A 16,807-nucleotide genomic window follows, 5' to 3' on the forward strand; every position below is an offset into this window, starting at 1 on the left:
GCACTAGAAGCCCCAAGAAGGACCCCCAAGCGCCCCTAAGATGGACGACCCTGGGAGGAAGAGGCCCGCTGGAACCCCGGAGCTGGTATCTATACTACTCTGTCCCTCGGTGGAGGGCTGGGAGGAGAATCCTGTGTTCCCTTTTGTTTGTTTTCGCCGCACGCCCGGCGAAAACAAAGGGGCTGCGGTACCCACATTTAAATAAAATTTTTTTAAAAAATTTAAAAAAAAAGAGCGGTTTTCTCACTCCCTGGGTCACACAGCCAGTGTTTACGGCCGACGTTATCACGACAGCTGGACACCGCACATTCACAGTAGGCATGGTGCTGTGGAGGCAGGCCACTCGCCCCTGCGTGCCCAGCTGCAGCACACACCCACGCCTGGGCGGTTGTGATGAGTCACAAGGACGGTCTCCCTCCTCCCCATCGCTGACCAGTTCTATGGTGGGTATGTGGGAGGTAGGTAAGTGCTTCGATGTTCCCCTCAGCACAGCCACGTGCTCGGGATGCGAGGGTCCTTGACGTGTCTCCTGCTCTGCTGCAGGCCCCAATTGCAGGTACATCAGAAGTGATTGTCCCCTTGCTGATCCTTGCCCGGAGCACTCTCCAACCCATCCCGATGGCTGGCCAGAACCATCCGACTCGGCTATGCACTTCAGTTCCCCAAGCACCTGCCCGGTTCAGCGTAGTCCGCTTCACCTCGGTGAAGGGCGAGCATGCTGCTGCCCTGCGTGCGGAGATCGCGACCCTTCTGCAGAAGGACGCAATAGAGCCTGCCCCTCCAGCTGAGATGAAGAGAGGATTCTACAGCCCCTACTTCATTGTGCTAAAGAAAGGCGGTGGGTTATGGCCAATCTTGGACATGTGAGTACTGAACCGGGCTTTGCACAGACTCCCGTTTAAGATGATGGCACAGAAATGCATTTTGGCATGCGTCTGGCATCAAGATTGGTTTGCGGTGGTAGACCTGAAGGATGCGTACTTCCACGTCTCGGTTTAACCTTGGCACAGGCCCTTTCTGTAGTTTGCCTTTGAGGGCTGGGCGTACCAGTACAAGGTCCTCCCCTTTCGTCTGTCCCTGTTGCCTTGCGTCTTCACGAAAGTTGCAGACTTGCCCAGACTTGGTCCCCTACAACTTGAAGGTGTATGTGGCCGCTATTGGGGGTCCCTGGGGAAGCACTACCTGATCATCAGGTTCCTGAGAGGCTCCAGGAGGTTGAATCCTCCTAGGCCACCCCTCTTTCCCTCATGGGATCTCTTCGTGGTCCTGCTGGGCCTGCGGAAAGCCCTGTTTGAGAAAATGGCGGTCTCGTTGAAGGCTGCCTTCCTGACTGTGCTCACGTCCATCAAGAGGGTTGGGGACCTGCAGGTGTTCTCTGTCAGCGACACCTGCCTGGAGTTCGGTCCAGACTTAATTCACAGGATATGAATGCTGATATCAACAATTCAATTTTTAGTAGTTAAAACACAAATTCTTGATATGAGGAATGTCATTACTTTAAAGAAAGCGCAAATTTTTTATATCAGTAATTACATTTGCTCTTGTGAAAAAAATCCTTGATGTAATTACATTCAGAAATACACATTGTTGATTTTTTTAAAAAAATGCCATTTTCACGGGAAACAAAATAATTATTGATATCTATAACAAGAGATGGGGATTCAAGATAGAGACTCGGACACAAGTCCCACTCAAGTCACATTTTAATAAACTTCAGACTCAACCTAAAATGACTTCAGACTTGACTTCACAAAAGGACTTGACAGTCTTTTATCCTGAAGTATTAATATCTTAAAGGAAGAATTTGTGTTTTATTAGGGCTGTTCCAGTGGCACTTACTGTATTAACCTCTGCGGTGGTTAAGGGCCAATCACTGCTGGTGAATGGTGTTATATGGTGGTTGAAGGCCCGGGGAGGGAGCACCTTGTTGAATCAATGCCACATAGAATTAAGGCAGTTCTGAAGGCGAAAGGGGGTCAACAGTATTACAGTATTAGTATGGTGTTCCTAATAATCCTTTAGGTGAGTGTATATCCGTGTGAGCTCCATTTAACTAGTTGTGAAGTGAGTTCTTTTCAGCTGTACATGATGTAATTCAGTGAAGAGGAATGCATATTTTATGGACTCTACCCCACAACACAAAACCAATCCTAAACATAACCATTAGTGGAGTAAAAATGAAATGTTAGCGGGGAAAGTGCAACCTCCGAATCGCACTCATCATTGATTATGCAAATGGGATTATTTTCTGATTTCAGTGTGAATACGAACCTGAGTCTCTCATGCTGCTGACGCAATGTGCTGATGGTAGATCTATATACGTGGGAAGGAAAACACACTAAAACCGGTGCAAAAATGTCTGGTGGGAAATGCCAGATGCCACGTCATTGAGTCGACATACTGTCACCGATCCTAGTATACCAGAACATAAAATGACTTCAGACTTGACTTCACAAAAGGACTTGACAGTCTTTTATCCTGAAGTATTAATATCTTAAAGGAAGAATTTGTGTTTTATTAGGGCTGTTCCAGTGGCACTTACTGTATTAACCTCTGCGGTGGTTAAGGGCCAATCACTGCTGGTGAATGGTGTTCTATGGTGGTTGAAGGCCCGGGGAGGGAGTGCCAGTTATTGTGCATCAAACTTTAAAAAGTGCGTCATTGAACATGAAATGAAAATTAAGCTCTTTGTAAAATGTAAAAAAAAGAAATAATAATAATAATAATAATAATAATAATAATAATAATAATATATATATATATATATATATATATAAAATTCACATCAGCACATCAACAACACTATTTTCAATTTGAAATGTTTTACCTGCAGTCATGACCTGATACCCCTGAACAGAATTGCGTCTTATCTTTTTAGACTACTTACTTGTCATCCTGTCCCAAATTCTTTGCAGTTTGTCAAGTGTGGTTTTGCTGGGTCCAATTTCCCCGACCATATCTTCCCAGCCCTGGTGGGTCGTCCCATCATTCGGTCAGATACAAAATTAGGAAATATAGAGATCAAGGGGAGTTCTCCTGGTCTTACTTGAGTCAGTCCCTTAGATCCTTGTGTTCTGTGTAACTGTCCATCTATCCTAATCTAAAGTAATTCATGACATCGAAGTTAAATTGTGACACTGATTTTACATTGACAACATGGTTTTATTAGTATGCATAGTTAACTAAAGTGTTTAAGCAATTCGATTTTTTACTTTTGGACATACACCAGTGTGTGCAACACCGACAATGAATGCACTTTTGCATATGTGGGTTGTTGACGTGTAACGGTAGCTAGCTGGTAGGTAGCTGTGCATTGTGTAAACCTCACTCCCCTGGCCTCAAGAGGCGCACTAGCAACTGACACTAAAAGGTTGTAGCCTTTAAATGCTGTAGCCTTTAGCCTCTTTGTTAATGCGCCTGCCTCCCATGCTCAGGTTCGAATCCCTCTTGGAGCAGGTCAAGCAGGAACGGTTCCATACGCATAACATGTCCATGGACAACATCAAGATTTCATCATTAAGTTGAAATGCATATGAATAAAAAAAAATTGTGAAAGTCACCAAGAATGCTTTGATCACAAATTACAGTAAAGACATTATTTCTGTTCATCTCAGAATCCTCCACTTGCACACTTGCATTCTAGCAGTCAGTTTATTATATAGCCTGATATCAGAGTGAAATCGGAAAGAGAATGTCAAACTATATTTACTGTATTCTGGCAGAAATTTAAAAAACTGCCTCCAGTGGCCAAAGCGGGAAGTGATGTATGGGGTATATACACTCACCTAAAGGATTATTAGGAACGCCTGTTCAATTTCTCATTAATGCAATTATCTAATCAACCAATCACATGGCAGTTGCTTCAATGCATTTAGGGGTGTGGTCCTGGTCAAGACAATCTCCTGAACTCCAAACTGAATGTCAGAATGGGAAAGAAAGGTGATTTAAGCAATTCTGAGCATGGCATGGTTGTTGGTGCTAGACAGGCCAGTCTGAGTATTTCACAATCTGCTCAGTTACTGGGATTTTCACGCACAACCATTTCTAGGGTTTACAAAGAATGGTGTGAAAAGGGAAAAACATCCAGTATGCGGCAGTCCTGTGGGCGAATGCCTTGTTGATGCTAGAGGTCAGAGGAGAATGGGCCGACTGATTCAAGCTGATAGAAGAGCAACTTTGCCTGAAATAACCACTCGTTACAACCGAGGTATGCAGCAAAGCATTTGTGAAGCCACAACACGCAAACCTTGAGGCGGATGGGCTACAACAGCAGAAGACCCCACTGGGTACCACTCATCTCCACTACAAATAGGAAAAAGAGGCTACAATTTGCAAGAGCTCACCCAAATTGGACAGTTGAAGACTGGAAAAATGTTGCCTGGTCTGATGAGTCTCGATTTCTGTTGAGACATTCAGATGGTAGAGTCAGAATTTGGCGTAAACAGAATGAGAACATGGATCCATCATGCCTTGTTACCACTGTGCAGGCAGGTGTTGGTGGTGTAATGGTGTGGGGGATGTTTTCTTGGCACACTTTAGGCCCCTTAGTGCCAATTGGGCATCGTTTAAATGCCACGGCCTACCTGAGCATTGTTTCTGACCATGTCCATCCCTTTATGGCCACCATGTACCCATCCTCTGATGGCTACTTCAAGCAGGATAATGCACCATGTCACAAAGCTCGAATAATTTCAAATTGGTTTCTTGAACATGACAATGAGTTCACTGTACTAAAATGGCCCCCACAGTCACCAGATCTCAACCCAATAGAGCATCTTTGGGATGTGGTGAAACGGGAGCTTCGTGCCCTGGATGTGCATCCAACAAATCTCCAACAACTGCAAGATGCTATCCTATCAATATGGGCCAACATTTCTAAAGAATGCTTTCAGCACCTTGTTGAATCAATGCCACATAGAATTAAGGCAGTTCTGAAGGCGAAAGGGGGTCAAACACAGTATTAGTATGGTGTTCCTAATAATCCTTTAGGTGAGTGTATATCCGTGTGAGCTCCATTTAACTAGTTGTGAAGTGAGTTCTTTTCAGCTGTACATGATGTAATTCAGTGAAGAGGAATGCATATTTTATGGACTCTACCCCACAACACAAAACCAATACTAAACATAACCATTAGTGGAGTAAAAATGAAATGTTAGCAGGGAAAGTGCAACCTCCGAATCGCACTCATCATTGATTATGCAAATGGGATTATTTTCTGATTTCAGTGTGAATATGAACCTGAGTCTCTCATGCTGCTGACGCAATGTGCTGATGGTAGATCTATATACGTGGGAAGGAAAACACACTAAAACCGGTGCAAAAATGTCTGGTGGGAAATGCCAGATGCCACGTCATTGAGTCGACATACTGTCACCGATCCTAGTATACCAGAACATTTGGAAACAGCATGCTAATTTCCTGTTTGATCATACTGCAGCGATCATAGATCTTCAGGTAAAGGTTCGTCCCAAGCTTTTGCAGCACTTTTTGGCGAATTGGATTGAATGGGGCACTTCTGACAGATTTTCCAAAAAAGCATTTCTAACTACAGCTCAACACCTCAAACTTTGTTTCATCCATCCATAATATTAATTTCTAATAATTAACCACTCAATCTTTTAAGTCCATTCTACCAATGACTGTTTAGTAAGCCTCAGAGCACTGGTATTAAAACGTAATCGTGACCAACTGTTTTGGAGATGTCAGTCTTTCTCCATTCAAGTAGATAGGAGCTGTACTTTTACGCTGTTTGTATCCATTGAAAATAGCTGCCTGGGAACATTCCAAAAATGGCAGCAGAGCGGACTGACTTGCCTTCAAAGGGACTCAAAGTCGACCCTTTGTGTCTCATTTGCCAGTTTCAGATGTGGCTTATTTTTTTAAAGTCTCCCTAAAATCCATCATTCCAGTCATCTCTTCACTGTTCCAGATTGTTGGCATGTACTGGTCATTAAAGCTGCCAGTTTACCACCTGTGAGGTGTCTGTTTTTTAAACTAGAGACTCTGATGTACTTGTCTTCTTGCTATTTTGCATTTGGGCCATCCACTTCCCTCTCTATCCCGGTTTGATCCTGTTTGATTTCTTCTTTCAAGATGGTAATGCACTGATAACCTTTATATCTCCAAAGAACAACAGACTGAAATTTGTTTTTGGCCATTTTTTTAATTAACATTTGACTCACAAGGGAATTGAATCTTAAAGTGGTTAAGTTTTCAACTGTTCTAAAGAAAAGAAATGTTTCTTGAGTACTAAATTAGCACAGGACTTTGTTACACATTAGTAATGACTGCTATAAATAGCGCTTTGACACCACGGGTGAAAAATACATTTTAAAACAAATAAAGATATAAAACGGCATTTTAAAAAAGTAATAATAATTAGCAGTATTATTAATGTTTAAAGTAGTGTTTTTGATCAATTTAATGCATTGAAGGTGAAGAGAAGCATCAATTTCCATCAAGAATAAAAATGTCTTTTGAAGGGTAGTGTACAAGTGAAAGTCCTGTAACTGGTATTTATTTCCCTCTATTTTGAATCACCCTACTCTAGTTGGTTATTAGTAAAATGCTGTTTAAAATAGTTTTAGATGGAGTATAAATGTTCACAAATTCTCTGTTTAGTTTCATAGAATATTGAATTCATAAAAGATTAATTAAATGTTTGATTTTATTTGATATTATTATTTACTTGTTTATTATTGAAATCAATATCCACCCCACACACCTCACCGCTCCTCACTTCAATTCTTCTGTCTCTCTGTCAGGATCTGATGGTTGGGGAGGAGGCGAGTGAATGTCGCTCCATGTCGGAGGTCTCGTATCTTATGGAGAGCAGGATTGTCTGCTGCTGGGAGGACATGCTGCACCTGTGGGACCACACCTTCGTTCTGCAGTGGCTGAACAACATCTCTCCTGACTCTATGGTTCTGCTGACCGAACCATCCATGAACCCACTGAAGAACCGTCAGAAGATTGCAGAGTTCATGTTTGAGACCTACAAGTTCCATGGCATCTACATCGCTATACAGGCAGTGTTGACTCTGTATGCTCAGGGTAAAGCACTTCAGCAAGAGTTCCTTTAGTGTCACTCTGCATGTCAACACCTTTACCAGTGTTCTATCTGTTAGGCCCAATATCTGTATATTCATGATATACTCATGATGATTCTGCTGACGATATAAAATGAATCAATATAGCAATCATTTGAATGTCCCTTTTTGGCCATTTAGTTTCAAATAGAGCACATCAGTAGACTATTTCACAATACTTCAAGGCTGCACAGTTATTCAAAATTACATAAAAATGCTGATATGGTCACATGAGATTATTAAACTGCAAAAGGCTGTGAAAAAAGATGGCAAGCAGAGAGCTAATGATGTTTATTTTTAGCGCTTTTTAGAGCTATTCACATGCATTGTGAAAGAAAATGACTGCAGGTTAAAGTATGTCTTCAATAATATCTCAATATTTTTCAGCCTATTGACGATATTCGATATGTATCTCGATAATTATATATTTTCTCTAAAATGGCTCAAATGTGTTCATTAAATCAACACAAGGGAGAATGAAATTCAGTCATTTTCATTTATATGCCCTATGCATTTATATTTCATATACAATGATACATAGTAACTTAATAAAAAGTATTATTTACCTTCAAATGTTTTTACAAATAAACAACAAGTTGTGCAATTGACTCACGGCAAAGTTACTTCACTGACCACTGACACTGATTCTAGAAAACCCGGTTGAACATTGAATAAGTCTACATTATTACTGTGGGGCACATCATGTTTGTTATTATAATATAATGCTGAATTATCATTCTTATTCTGATTACTAGATTTACGATACACAAAAATATTTCTGTCCTGTTTACTTCACCTCCACCTGGGACTTTTATTTTGACACCAAATGTGCTGTTGTATTTACTACAACTTCGCAATGAGCTTTTATTTTATTAATTAATTGATTAATTGTGCAGCCCTGAAGGATCATGAAATTAGTCTACTGATGTGCTCTTTATAAAACTTAACGACCCATTAAAAGCACATAAAAATCATCACAATATTCATGATATTGGTCAATTTTACATTGTCAACAATATTATGATTATATCGCTAATATTCAATATATCACACAGCCCTAGGTTCAAGCATTTGCACAATTCCTCCAAATCACTCCAAATTATTAAAACAAATCTACAAAGATGGCACAGTATAACAGAAAAGCAGAAGATAACAGCATTTTACGCAAGCAGAACTTTGTAAACTGCAATTTCAGTGTGCCCCAGGTGAAGGTGAAATGTCAAAACAAAAGCTTCCTTGAAGGTGAAGAATCAAAATGAAAGTTCCGGATGAAGATGAAGTGTCAAAATTAAAGCTCCTGTTGAAGGTGAAGTATCAAAATAAAAGCTCCTATTAAAGGTAAATTATCAAAATAAAAGCTCCTGTTGAAGGTGAAGTATCAAAATAAAAGCTCCAGGTGAAGGTGAAGTGTCAAAATAAAAGCTCCTATTAAAAGGTAAATTATCAAAATAAAAGCTCCTGTTGAAGATTGTCAAAATAAAAACCTCCTGTTGAAGGTGAAGTGTCCAAATTAAAGCTCCAGGTGGAGGTGAAGTAAATAGGACAGAAACATGTTATTTTGTATGAAAGAAATGTTATCCTCAATGAGAATTCAGAATTATATTATAATTCTCTCTCTCTATAAAGGTAAATAATTTTTGTACTAATATAGAATATAAATATACAGTGCATCTGGAAAGTATTCACAGCACTTAACTTTTTCCACAATTTGTTATGTTACAGCCTTATTCCAAAATTTATTAAATTCATTATTTTCCTCAAAATTCTACAAACAATACCCCATAATGACAACGTGAAAGAAGTTTGTTTGAAATTTTTGCAAATGTATTAAAAATTAAAAAAGAAAGAAATCACATGAACATAAGTGTTCACAGCCTTTACCATGACACTCAAAATTGAGTTAACAGTGCATGTCAGAGCACAAACCAAGCCATGAAGTCCAAGGAATTGTCTGTAAACCTCCGAGACAGGATTGTAGCAAGGCACAGATCTGGGGAAGGGTACAGAAACATTTCTGCAGCATTGAAGGTCCCAATGAGCACAGTGGCCTCCATCATCCATAAATAGAATACATTTGCAACCACCAGGACTCTTCCTAGAGCTGGCCGCCCGGCCAAACTGAGCAATCGAGGGAGAAGGACCTTAGTCAGGGAGGTGACCAAGAACCTGATGGTCACTCTGACAGAGCTCCAGCGTTTCTCTGTGGAGAGAGGAGAAACTTCCAGAAGAACAACCATCTCTGCAGCACTCCACCAATCAGGCCTGTATGGTAGAGTGGCCAGACGGAAGCAACTCCTAAGTAAAAGGCACATGACAGCCCACCTGGAGTTTTCCAAAAGGCACATGAAAGACATCAAAATTCTCTTGTCTGATGAAACAAAGATTGAATCTTTTGACCTGAATGACAAGTGTCATGTCTGGAGGAAACCAGGCACCGCTCGTCACTTGGCCAGTATCATCCCAACAGTGAAGCATGATGGTGGCAGCATCATGCTGTGTGGATGTTTTTCAATGGCAGGAACTGGGAGACTAGTCAGGATCGAGGGAAAGATGAATGCAGCAATGTACAGAGACATCCTTGATGAAAACCTGTTCCAGAACACTCTGGACCTCAGACTGGGGCGAAGGTTGATCTTCCAACAGGACAACGACCCTAAGCAGACAGACAAGATAACAAAGGAGTGGCTACGGGACAACTCTGTGAATGTCCTCGAGTGGCCCAGCCAGAGCCAAGACTTGAACCCGATTGAAAATCTCAGGACAGATCTGAAAATGGCTGTGCACAGATGCTCCCCATCCAAGTAATGGAGCTTGAGAGGTCCTGCAAAGAAGAATGGGGGGAAACTGCCCAAAAATAGGTGTGCCAAGCTTGTAGCATCATACACAAAAAGACTTGAGGCTGTAATTGGTGCCAAAGTGCTTCAAGAAAGTATTGAGCAAAGGCTGTGAATACTTATGTACATGTGATGTACATATATGTTAATACATTTGCAAAGATTTCTAACAAACTTCTTTCACGATGTCATTATGGGCAATTGTTTGTAGAATTTTGAGGAAAATAATGAATTTAATCAATTTTGGAATAAGGCTGTAACATAACAAAATGTGGAAAAAGTGAAGCGCTGTGAATACTTAACGGATGCACTGCATATTGATCAATAAACAATAAGCCTTTATTTTTTTTTTATATATAATTTTATTCACTGCCTTCAAAATCGAATTGGCTGCAATGGTTGTTGGGATAAAATGATAGTTCCTCTGATTTAATAAAAAAATACATTTCAGAGCAAATACATAATTAACAAATTATATTTTTGTAGCCATATTGCCCAGCCCTACAGGCTAATAATTTTGCCTCATCCCTCAGTTTGAAAATAAATAAACAAAACTGAATTTACAGTAATGTTAAAATATAGGTCTATGGGGCAAGGCATTGATTGCACTTGGATAAATGTTACAATTCACACTGTTTCAGACATTATACGTGTTAACATGAGACTAGTATGATTGGTGCAATTGGTTGCCAACCTTGTCCAATTCCTGATATGACCATGTAAAGGCGTTAAACACTTTCTCATGATACGGGCAATGACATCACAAACTGTTCACGTAAAGAAACATCCACACACTGTACTGTAAAACCAGAAGTGAATATAACAGAAGACCCACTAAAAGGATGATTCAGGCAACTTTAAAGCTCACAAAACAATTTTGTTCCGAAGAATTCATGTAAACGCTTTCACAAAAATATGATCTATTAAACCACCAATGCCTTCACCTCATTTATATTAATTGTAAGTAATTACCTTTAATTCAGCAATCACAATAAGTTTGTTTTAACTAACTGAAGGACGAAAATATTTTCAGGGTCTTTAGAATGTACTGAAACTGCAAGACCCCAGAACATTATTTAATTGTCTATTTTGCTGATGTGTTTCCAAAATGTTTAATTAGACCAAAGCAACAAGTAGACTTTTTAGGGCTGAAACAACTACTTTAAATGTGAAAAAAAATTCATTTTTGGAAAAAAATTAGTTGTCAGTATATGGAATTAGTGCAAGCAATTATAGATACCAGGTTTGGGTTAATTCAGCTAACATCTTGAGTTGCTGAAATGCATATATTTTTCTTCTTTTCTTTGACTTTTCCATGTAAACATTCATCCATCTATCTTTTGCTTCTGCGGGGCAATGCCTTCATTCACATGCGGACTTCCAGATGAAGGAGAAGTTGTGTTTTGTAGGCTACAACATCGAGCAGGAACAGAAGCTGGCCAATGAGATCATAGTTCTGGTGGAGTCATACACGGTAATAAAGAACAAATCCAAAAGGTGTATTTATACTGGTAGTTGTTGAATATAAATGTAGCTTGTGCCAAATTAGTCAAAAATAAAGCTCATACCTATGCTTTTTACTGCCAAATTATGGTCTTATCCATCATGCGCTGTGCATTTATACAGTGTGTTCAGTATGAAAACATTAAATAGTTTGTATGTGTTATTAAAGCAGACTGTGCATATTTTCTTTTACTGTTGATGAACAATTTATGCAGATAACCAGATAAATCCAAAAGGGGTTACATACTGTTTCTTGCAACTGCAGATTTTCAGTTGTTAAAATGCATCTATTGAGTGCTTGGAGCGGTTATTGCTCCCTAAAAATACAGTATTTAAACTTGACTGCTCCCTTCATAGCATATAACAGCATTTTACTGACCTATTGTGTGCACTTACCAGATGGCCAGACCTTAATGGTTGGAGGTGAAAGATTTGGAAGGCCAGAAGCCCTATTTCAGCCTCATCTTATTAATGTGGAGGGTGTTGGTGTGGCTGGACTGCTCTTCAACTTCATCCAAGCAGCAGACATTGTCTTATGGTCAGAATTATTCAACACCATCATTGTCAATTAGTTGACGTTTAATGCTTCACTTGGTGTAGGGCTTGACATTCTACTTCATTTTGAGAATGTGTTCTAGAAAAGTAATAGGGCAGATTCTTCTGCTGTCAAGTTCTTGAGCCAATAAACACAGGAGCTTGGAGCTATTTTACCCAAGAGCTTTTGGAAACATTATTGTATAGCCACACTCAGCATGACTATTGGTCATTAGCTGAAGTGTGTAATTGTTTTATGTTAAAATATTTTCTCCTATCCCATCTTAAATGCAAAGACGTTAATAAGTAAGCCTTTTGTTGGTTGATATCCACTAAAAGTGTAAACACTGGCTCTGCGGCGCTATAAAAAAAAACACTCTGATGTTTGATCATCCCGAATAGCCTGACACAGAAGTATTGTATTGTATTAAATAGTAGTGTGAGCTGGACTGTTAGCTGTTATTCGGGCCAATAACAGACATTGAGTGTGTGGGAAACCTGTTTGAAAACAATGACTACTTTTGCAATTCCATTTTATGACACTAGTGGTGCTGAAATTACACACTTCAGCTTTAAGCTCTATCGAAAGCATTTGTGGCATGCCGTTGATCACCACAGAAAATAATGTTGACACGTCCCTTCATTTGTGAAAACAAAATAAAAATGTGCCCTAGCCTATGGGGGAAGTTCACAGCATAGTGAGTAAACTTTTCAAACAAGGGCGAAGATTCACTTGAATATTGGGGAGACACTACGCCCCTGGTTTCAAAACCGTTACTATTTCAAAAGTATAACCATACCCAAACATTATGCGTGTTAGCATGTTACTGGTGTGATCGATTAGCTTACCAACCTTGTGTGTGTAAACTTATATCCAGTCTTCAACTTGTGCAATGACCAAAAAAATCTGATAAAACTTTTACATGATATCTGTGCAAGAAAAATCCACCTAGTAAAGCAGACCCACTTCAAAAAGGGGATTTAGAAGACATTACAGCTCATATATCAAACAGTTTATAACTAAAACATTTATGTAAATGGTTCAACAAAATATGACTTTCACATTTCTGCCCCATAGACCTCCATAGTAAGTGCCTTACTGTACACGTTTGATAGATTATAGTTTGTAGTATTCAACAACCTTAAAGGAACAGTTCACCCAAAAATGAAAATTCTCATTTACTCACCCTAATGCCGTCCCAAATGTGTATGATTTTCTTTCTTCAGCAGAACAAAAATTACGATTTTTAGAAGTATATCTCAGCTCTGTTGGTCCTCAGTGCAAGTGAAGGTGACCAGAACTCCAAAAATCACATAAAGGTAGCATAAAAGCAATCTATAAGACTCCAGTAATTTAAGCCATGTCTTCAGAAGCATTATAATAGGTGTGGGTGAGAAACAGATCCATATAGAAGTCATTTTTACTATACATCTCCACTTGAGCCCTGATCAGTAGGTGGCTGTATGTGAAAGTGAAAGTAAAAGTTTAGATTTACAGTAAAACAGGACTTAAATATTGAACTGTTTCTCACCTACACCTATCACATTGCTTAAGAAGACATGGATTAAACCAATTGTTTTGAGTTTTATAGATTATACTTTTCATATCTTCATGTCCCTTTTGGACCTTCAGAGTTCTAGTCACCATTCACTTGAATTGTGTGGACATACAGAGCTGAAATATTCTTCTTAAAATCTGTGTTTGTGTTCTACAGAAGAAAATCACACAAATCTAAGATGGCATGAGGGTGAGAATAAAATAAGAGAATAACATTTTTTTGGTAAGCTATTACTTTAAGTTGTATTTAACCTGCAATATTCCTTTAATGTGGTTCATGAGCTTCTTGTGTTGCTGTAAATCTTAAGGGCAGACTTTTACAAACACATAGTCCTGTCTGGAGGCACCACCATGTACCCTGGACTTCCTTCCCGTTTGGAGCATGAAATCAAGCAGCTTTACCTGGAGAGAGTTCTGAAGGGAAGCACTCAGAAACTCTCTGCAAGCTCAATGCTAATATCTGTGTTGCTAATATGCTAAATTCCACATTCTCTAATTCCATTTACCAACATATATAGCGCCTTTCTGACAATTCAAGGTCACTATACATCAAGAAAAACAATCAAAATAAATCACAAAATACAGGTCAGAGGGGAAGAAAAAAAACGATATTGTGATTTCTCATTTGCATCCGTTGATATACAAGTACTACTAATAGTTACAATTGTTAAAGTGATAGTTTTAAATGCACATTGCTTCCTCCATTTCAGACATTGAAAGAGAATACATCTATATTGACAATTTTCTCAAACAGGGTACAAAATGTGGGTCCCATTAGTTTTTATTTTAAAGAAAAAATATCTCATGAATTCCCCTCATGCCATCCCAGATGTGTATGACTTTTATCTGCTGAACACAAACCAAGATTTTTTAGAAGAATGTCTCAGCTCTGTAGGTCTATTCAATGCAGGTGAATGGTAACCAAGACTTTGATGTTCAAAAAGCACATAAAGAAAACATAGAAGAACTCCATACTCAATCCATACAGACTCCAGTGATTAAATCCATATCTTTAGAAGTGAAATGATAGGTTTGAGAGGCAGATCAATTTTTAAGTCCCTTTTTTTTATACTATAAATCTCCACTTACAAACAGCCCTCCTAAGTGCTCTTCTCTCTTAAGATTTCTTCTTCTTTTGGTTTTGCCAATTTGCATTCTTAGTGCATATCGCCACCTACTGGGCATGAAGGAAAATTTTTACTTAAATATTGATCCGTTTCTCACCCACACCTATCATATCACTTCAGAAGATATGGATTACTTTTACACTGCCTTTATGTGCTTTTTGGAACTTTAATGTTTTGGTCATCATTCACTTGCATTTTATGGACCTACAGAGTTGAGATATTCTTACATAACCCTCTGTTTATGTTCTGCAGAAGAAAGACAGTTATTCACATCTGGGATGGTATGAGGTTGAGTAAATCTTGAGAGAATTTTCATTTTTGGGTGAACTATTCCTTTAAATCACAGTTTGCAGATACAATTATAAGTAAGCCATTTCCTCGAAAACTGTAATCAGTGTCATTAAAAATTCCTCTGTTTTAATCGACCTGCTTAGACTCGCCCCAACAACGTTACTCAACCAATGATGTGAGTTGGGGTGGGACTATGTGTTTGTTTGATCAGCGCAAAATGGGGGGCATATTCAGAAGGCTGTTTGAAAACAATGTTTATTTTTGCTATTCCATTTGGTGCCACTAGTGGAGTAGAAATTACACACTTCAGCTTTAACATAAAATTAACATACCACGAAAAGTATTTAAACACAACCCCTCTTAAAATGATAAGATTGGCCTGTTCCACCTTCTCGACAATAACCAATATATATATATATATATATATATATATATACAAAACAGGCTATATTTTCTTTTAGCTGTATTACACATTTGGCATGAGATCCTGTTACCACATTACAAGCTCAAACACTGAAACATGTTTCCAAAGTTATAGTAAGTAAAAAAATATCTGCAATATCTGCAAACCAACATTTGGTCCCAAACTATCTATCCCGTCCAAGTAATAGCTTAATATAGGAAAACTCTGCATTTGGTACACTTTTATTTCTGTTACTGTCTCTTCCACAGAAATTTAAAATCCGTATTGAAGACCTTCCATGCTGTATGCACATGGTATTTATGGGTGGGGCAGTGCTGGATAATATCATGAAAGATAAAGAATTTTCAGGTTGTTGCGAGCAGAGTACGAGGAGAAAGGCATAAAGGTGCTGGACAAACCAGGAAGTGGTCTGCCATGAGAGAGCAAGAATGTGATTCTTCATACACACAAAAGCTTGTATCCACATCCTTGTGGGGACATTTCCATTCACATCCATTGTTACTAATATAACATAATTTGAATTACTATACCCTAACACTAACATACACTTTTTGATGTGTAGGCCTATTTCACTGAAGACTATATTTGATCAATTTATGAACCTTCTGCAATGAGTTTCTGTCAGGTTTTGTTTACTTTTCAGGCAATATGTAGATACATTTTGTAACTACAATGTTAGCAAACAAAAAAAAAAAAAAAAGTGGAGGGATTTAACTTGGCTCTATGTTAATTATCTAAGTGTATGCTTTTCTATGTTAATGTACTTTCTCCCCAGCTTAAAGGTGCAGTCAGTAATTCTTCTTATTTTTTCTTTCTAAAGAAATATGTATAACATATGTTAAAATCATTCAGCACTCACATAAAATAATAAAAATAAATTGATCAAGTGTCACACATTATACATACATTTCTGCATATACATGGTGAAATTATTTATTTTTCACATATCCCAGCTAAGCTGGGGTCAGAGTGCAGGGTCAGCCATGATACGGCGCCCCTGGAGCAGTTAGGTTCAAGGGCCTTGCTCAAGGGCCCAACAGTGGTGTCTTGGTGGTGTTGACATGAGATGAAGACTAATGCAGTCACATCAGTAACTATTTAAAAGCTGTTTTATTCTACATAGAGGGTCCCCTCTTGGGGGCTGCCATATTAGCATCATAATACCAGCCAAATACAAATCGCTTTATCTCAGCAAACACTGTTATAGAACACATTTCTACAACGGCAATTTATAGAACTATTGAGTTTGAATTATGCTGCTTACATCCAAGACAACATTAATAAAAAAAATTACTTAAGGCACCTGTGGCTCAGTTGGTAGAGTGGGTCAGCTGCCAATTGCAGGGTTGGTGGTTCAATTCCTGGCCCACACAACTCCACATGCCGAAGTGTCCTTGGGCAAGACACTGAACCCCAAGTTGCTCCCAATGGTAGGTTAGCGCCTTGCA

At 38.9% G+C, this 16,807-nt stretch overlaps 1 pseudogene; it reads left to right on the plus strand.

The window, feature by feature from the left end:
• Window positions 1–320: 320 nt before the first annotated feature.
• Window positions 321–15,777, plus strand: LOC127631497 (actin-related protein 2-A-like; annotated as a pseudogene).
• Window positions 15,778–16,807: the final 1,030 nt, after the last annotated feature.

Source organism: Xyrauchen texanus, chromosome 1, assembly GCF_025860055.1.
Source record: "Xyrauchen texanus isolate HMW12.3.18 chromosome 1, RBS_HiC_50CHRs, whole genome shotgun sequence".
NCBI lineage: Eukaryota > Metazoa > Chordata > Actinopteri > Cypriniformes > Catostomidae > Xyrauchen > Xyrauchen texanus.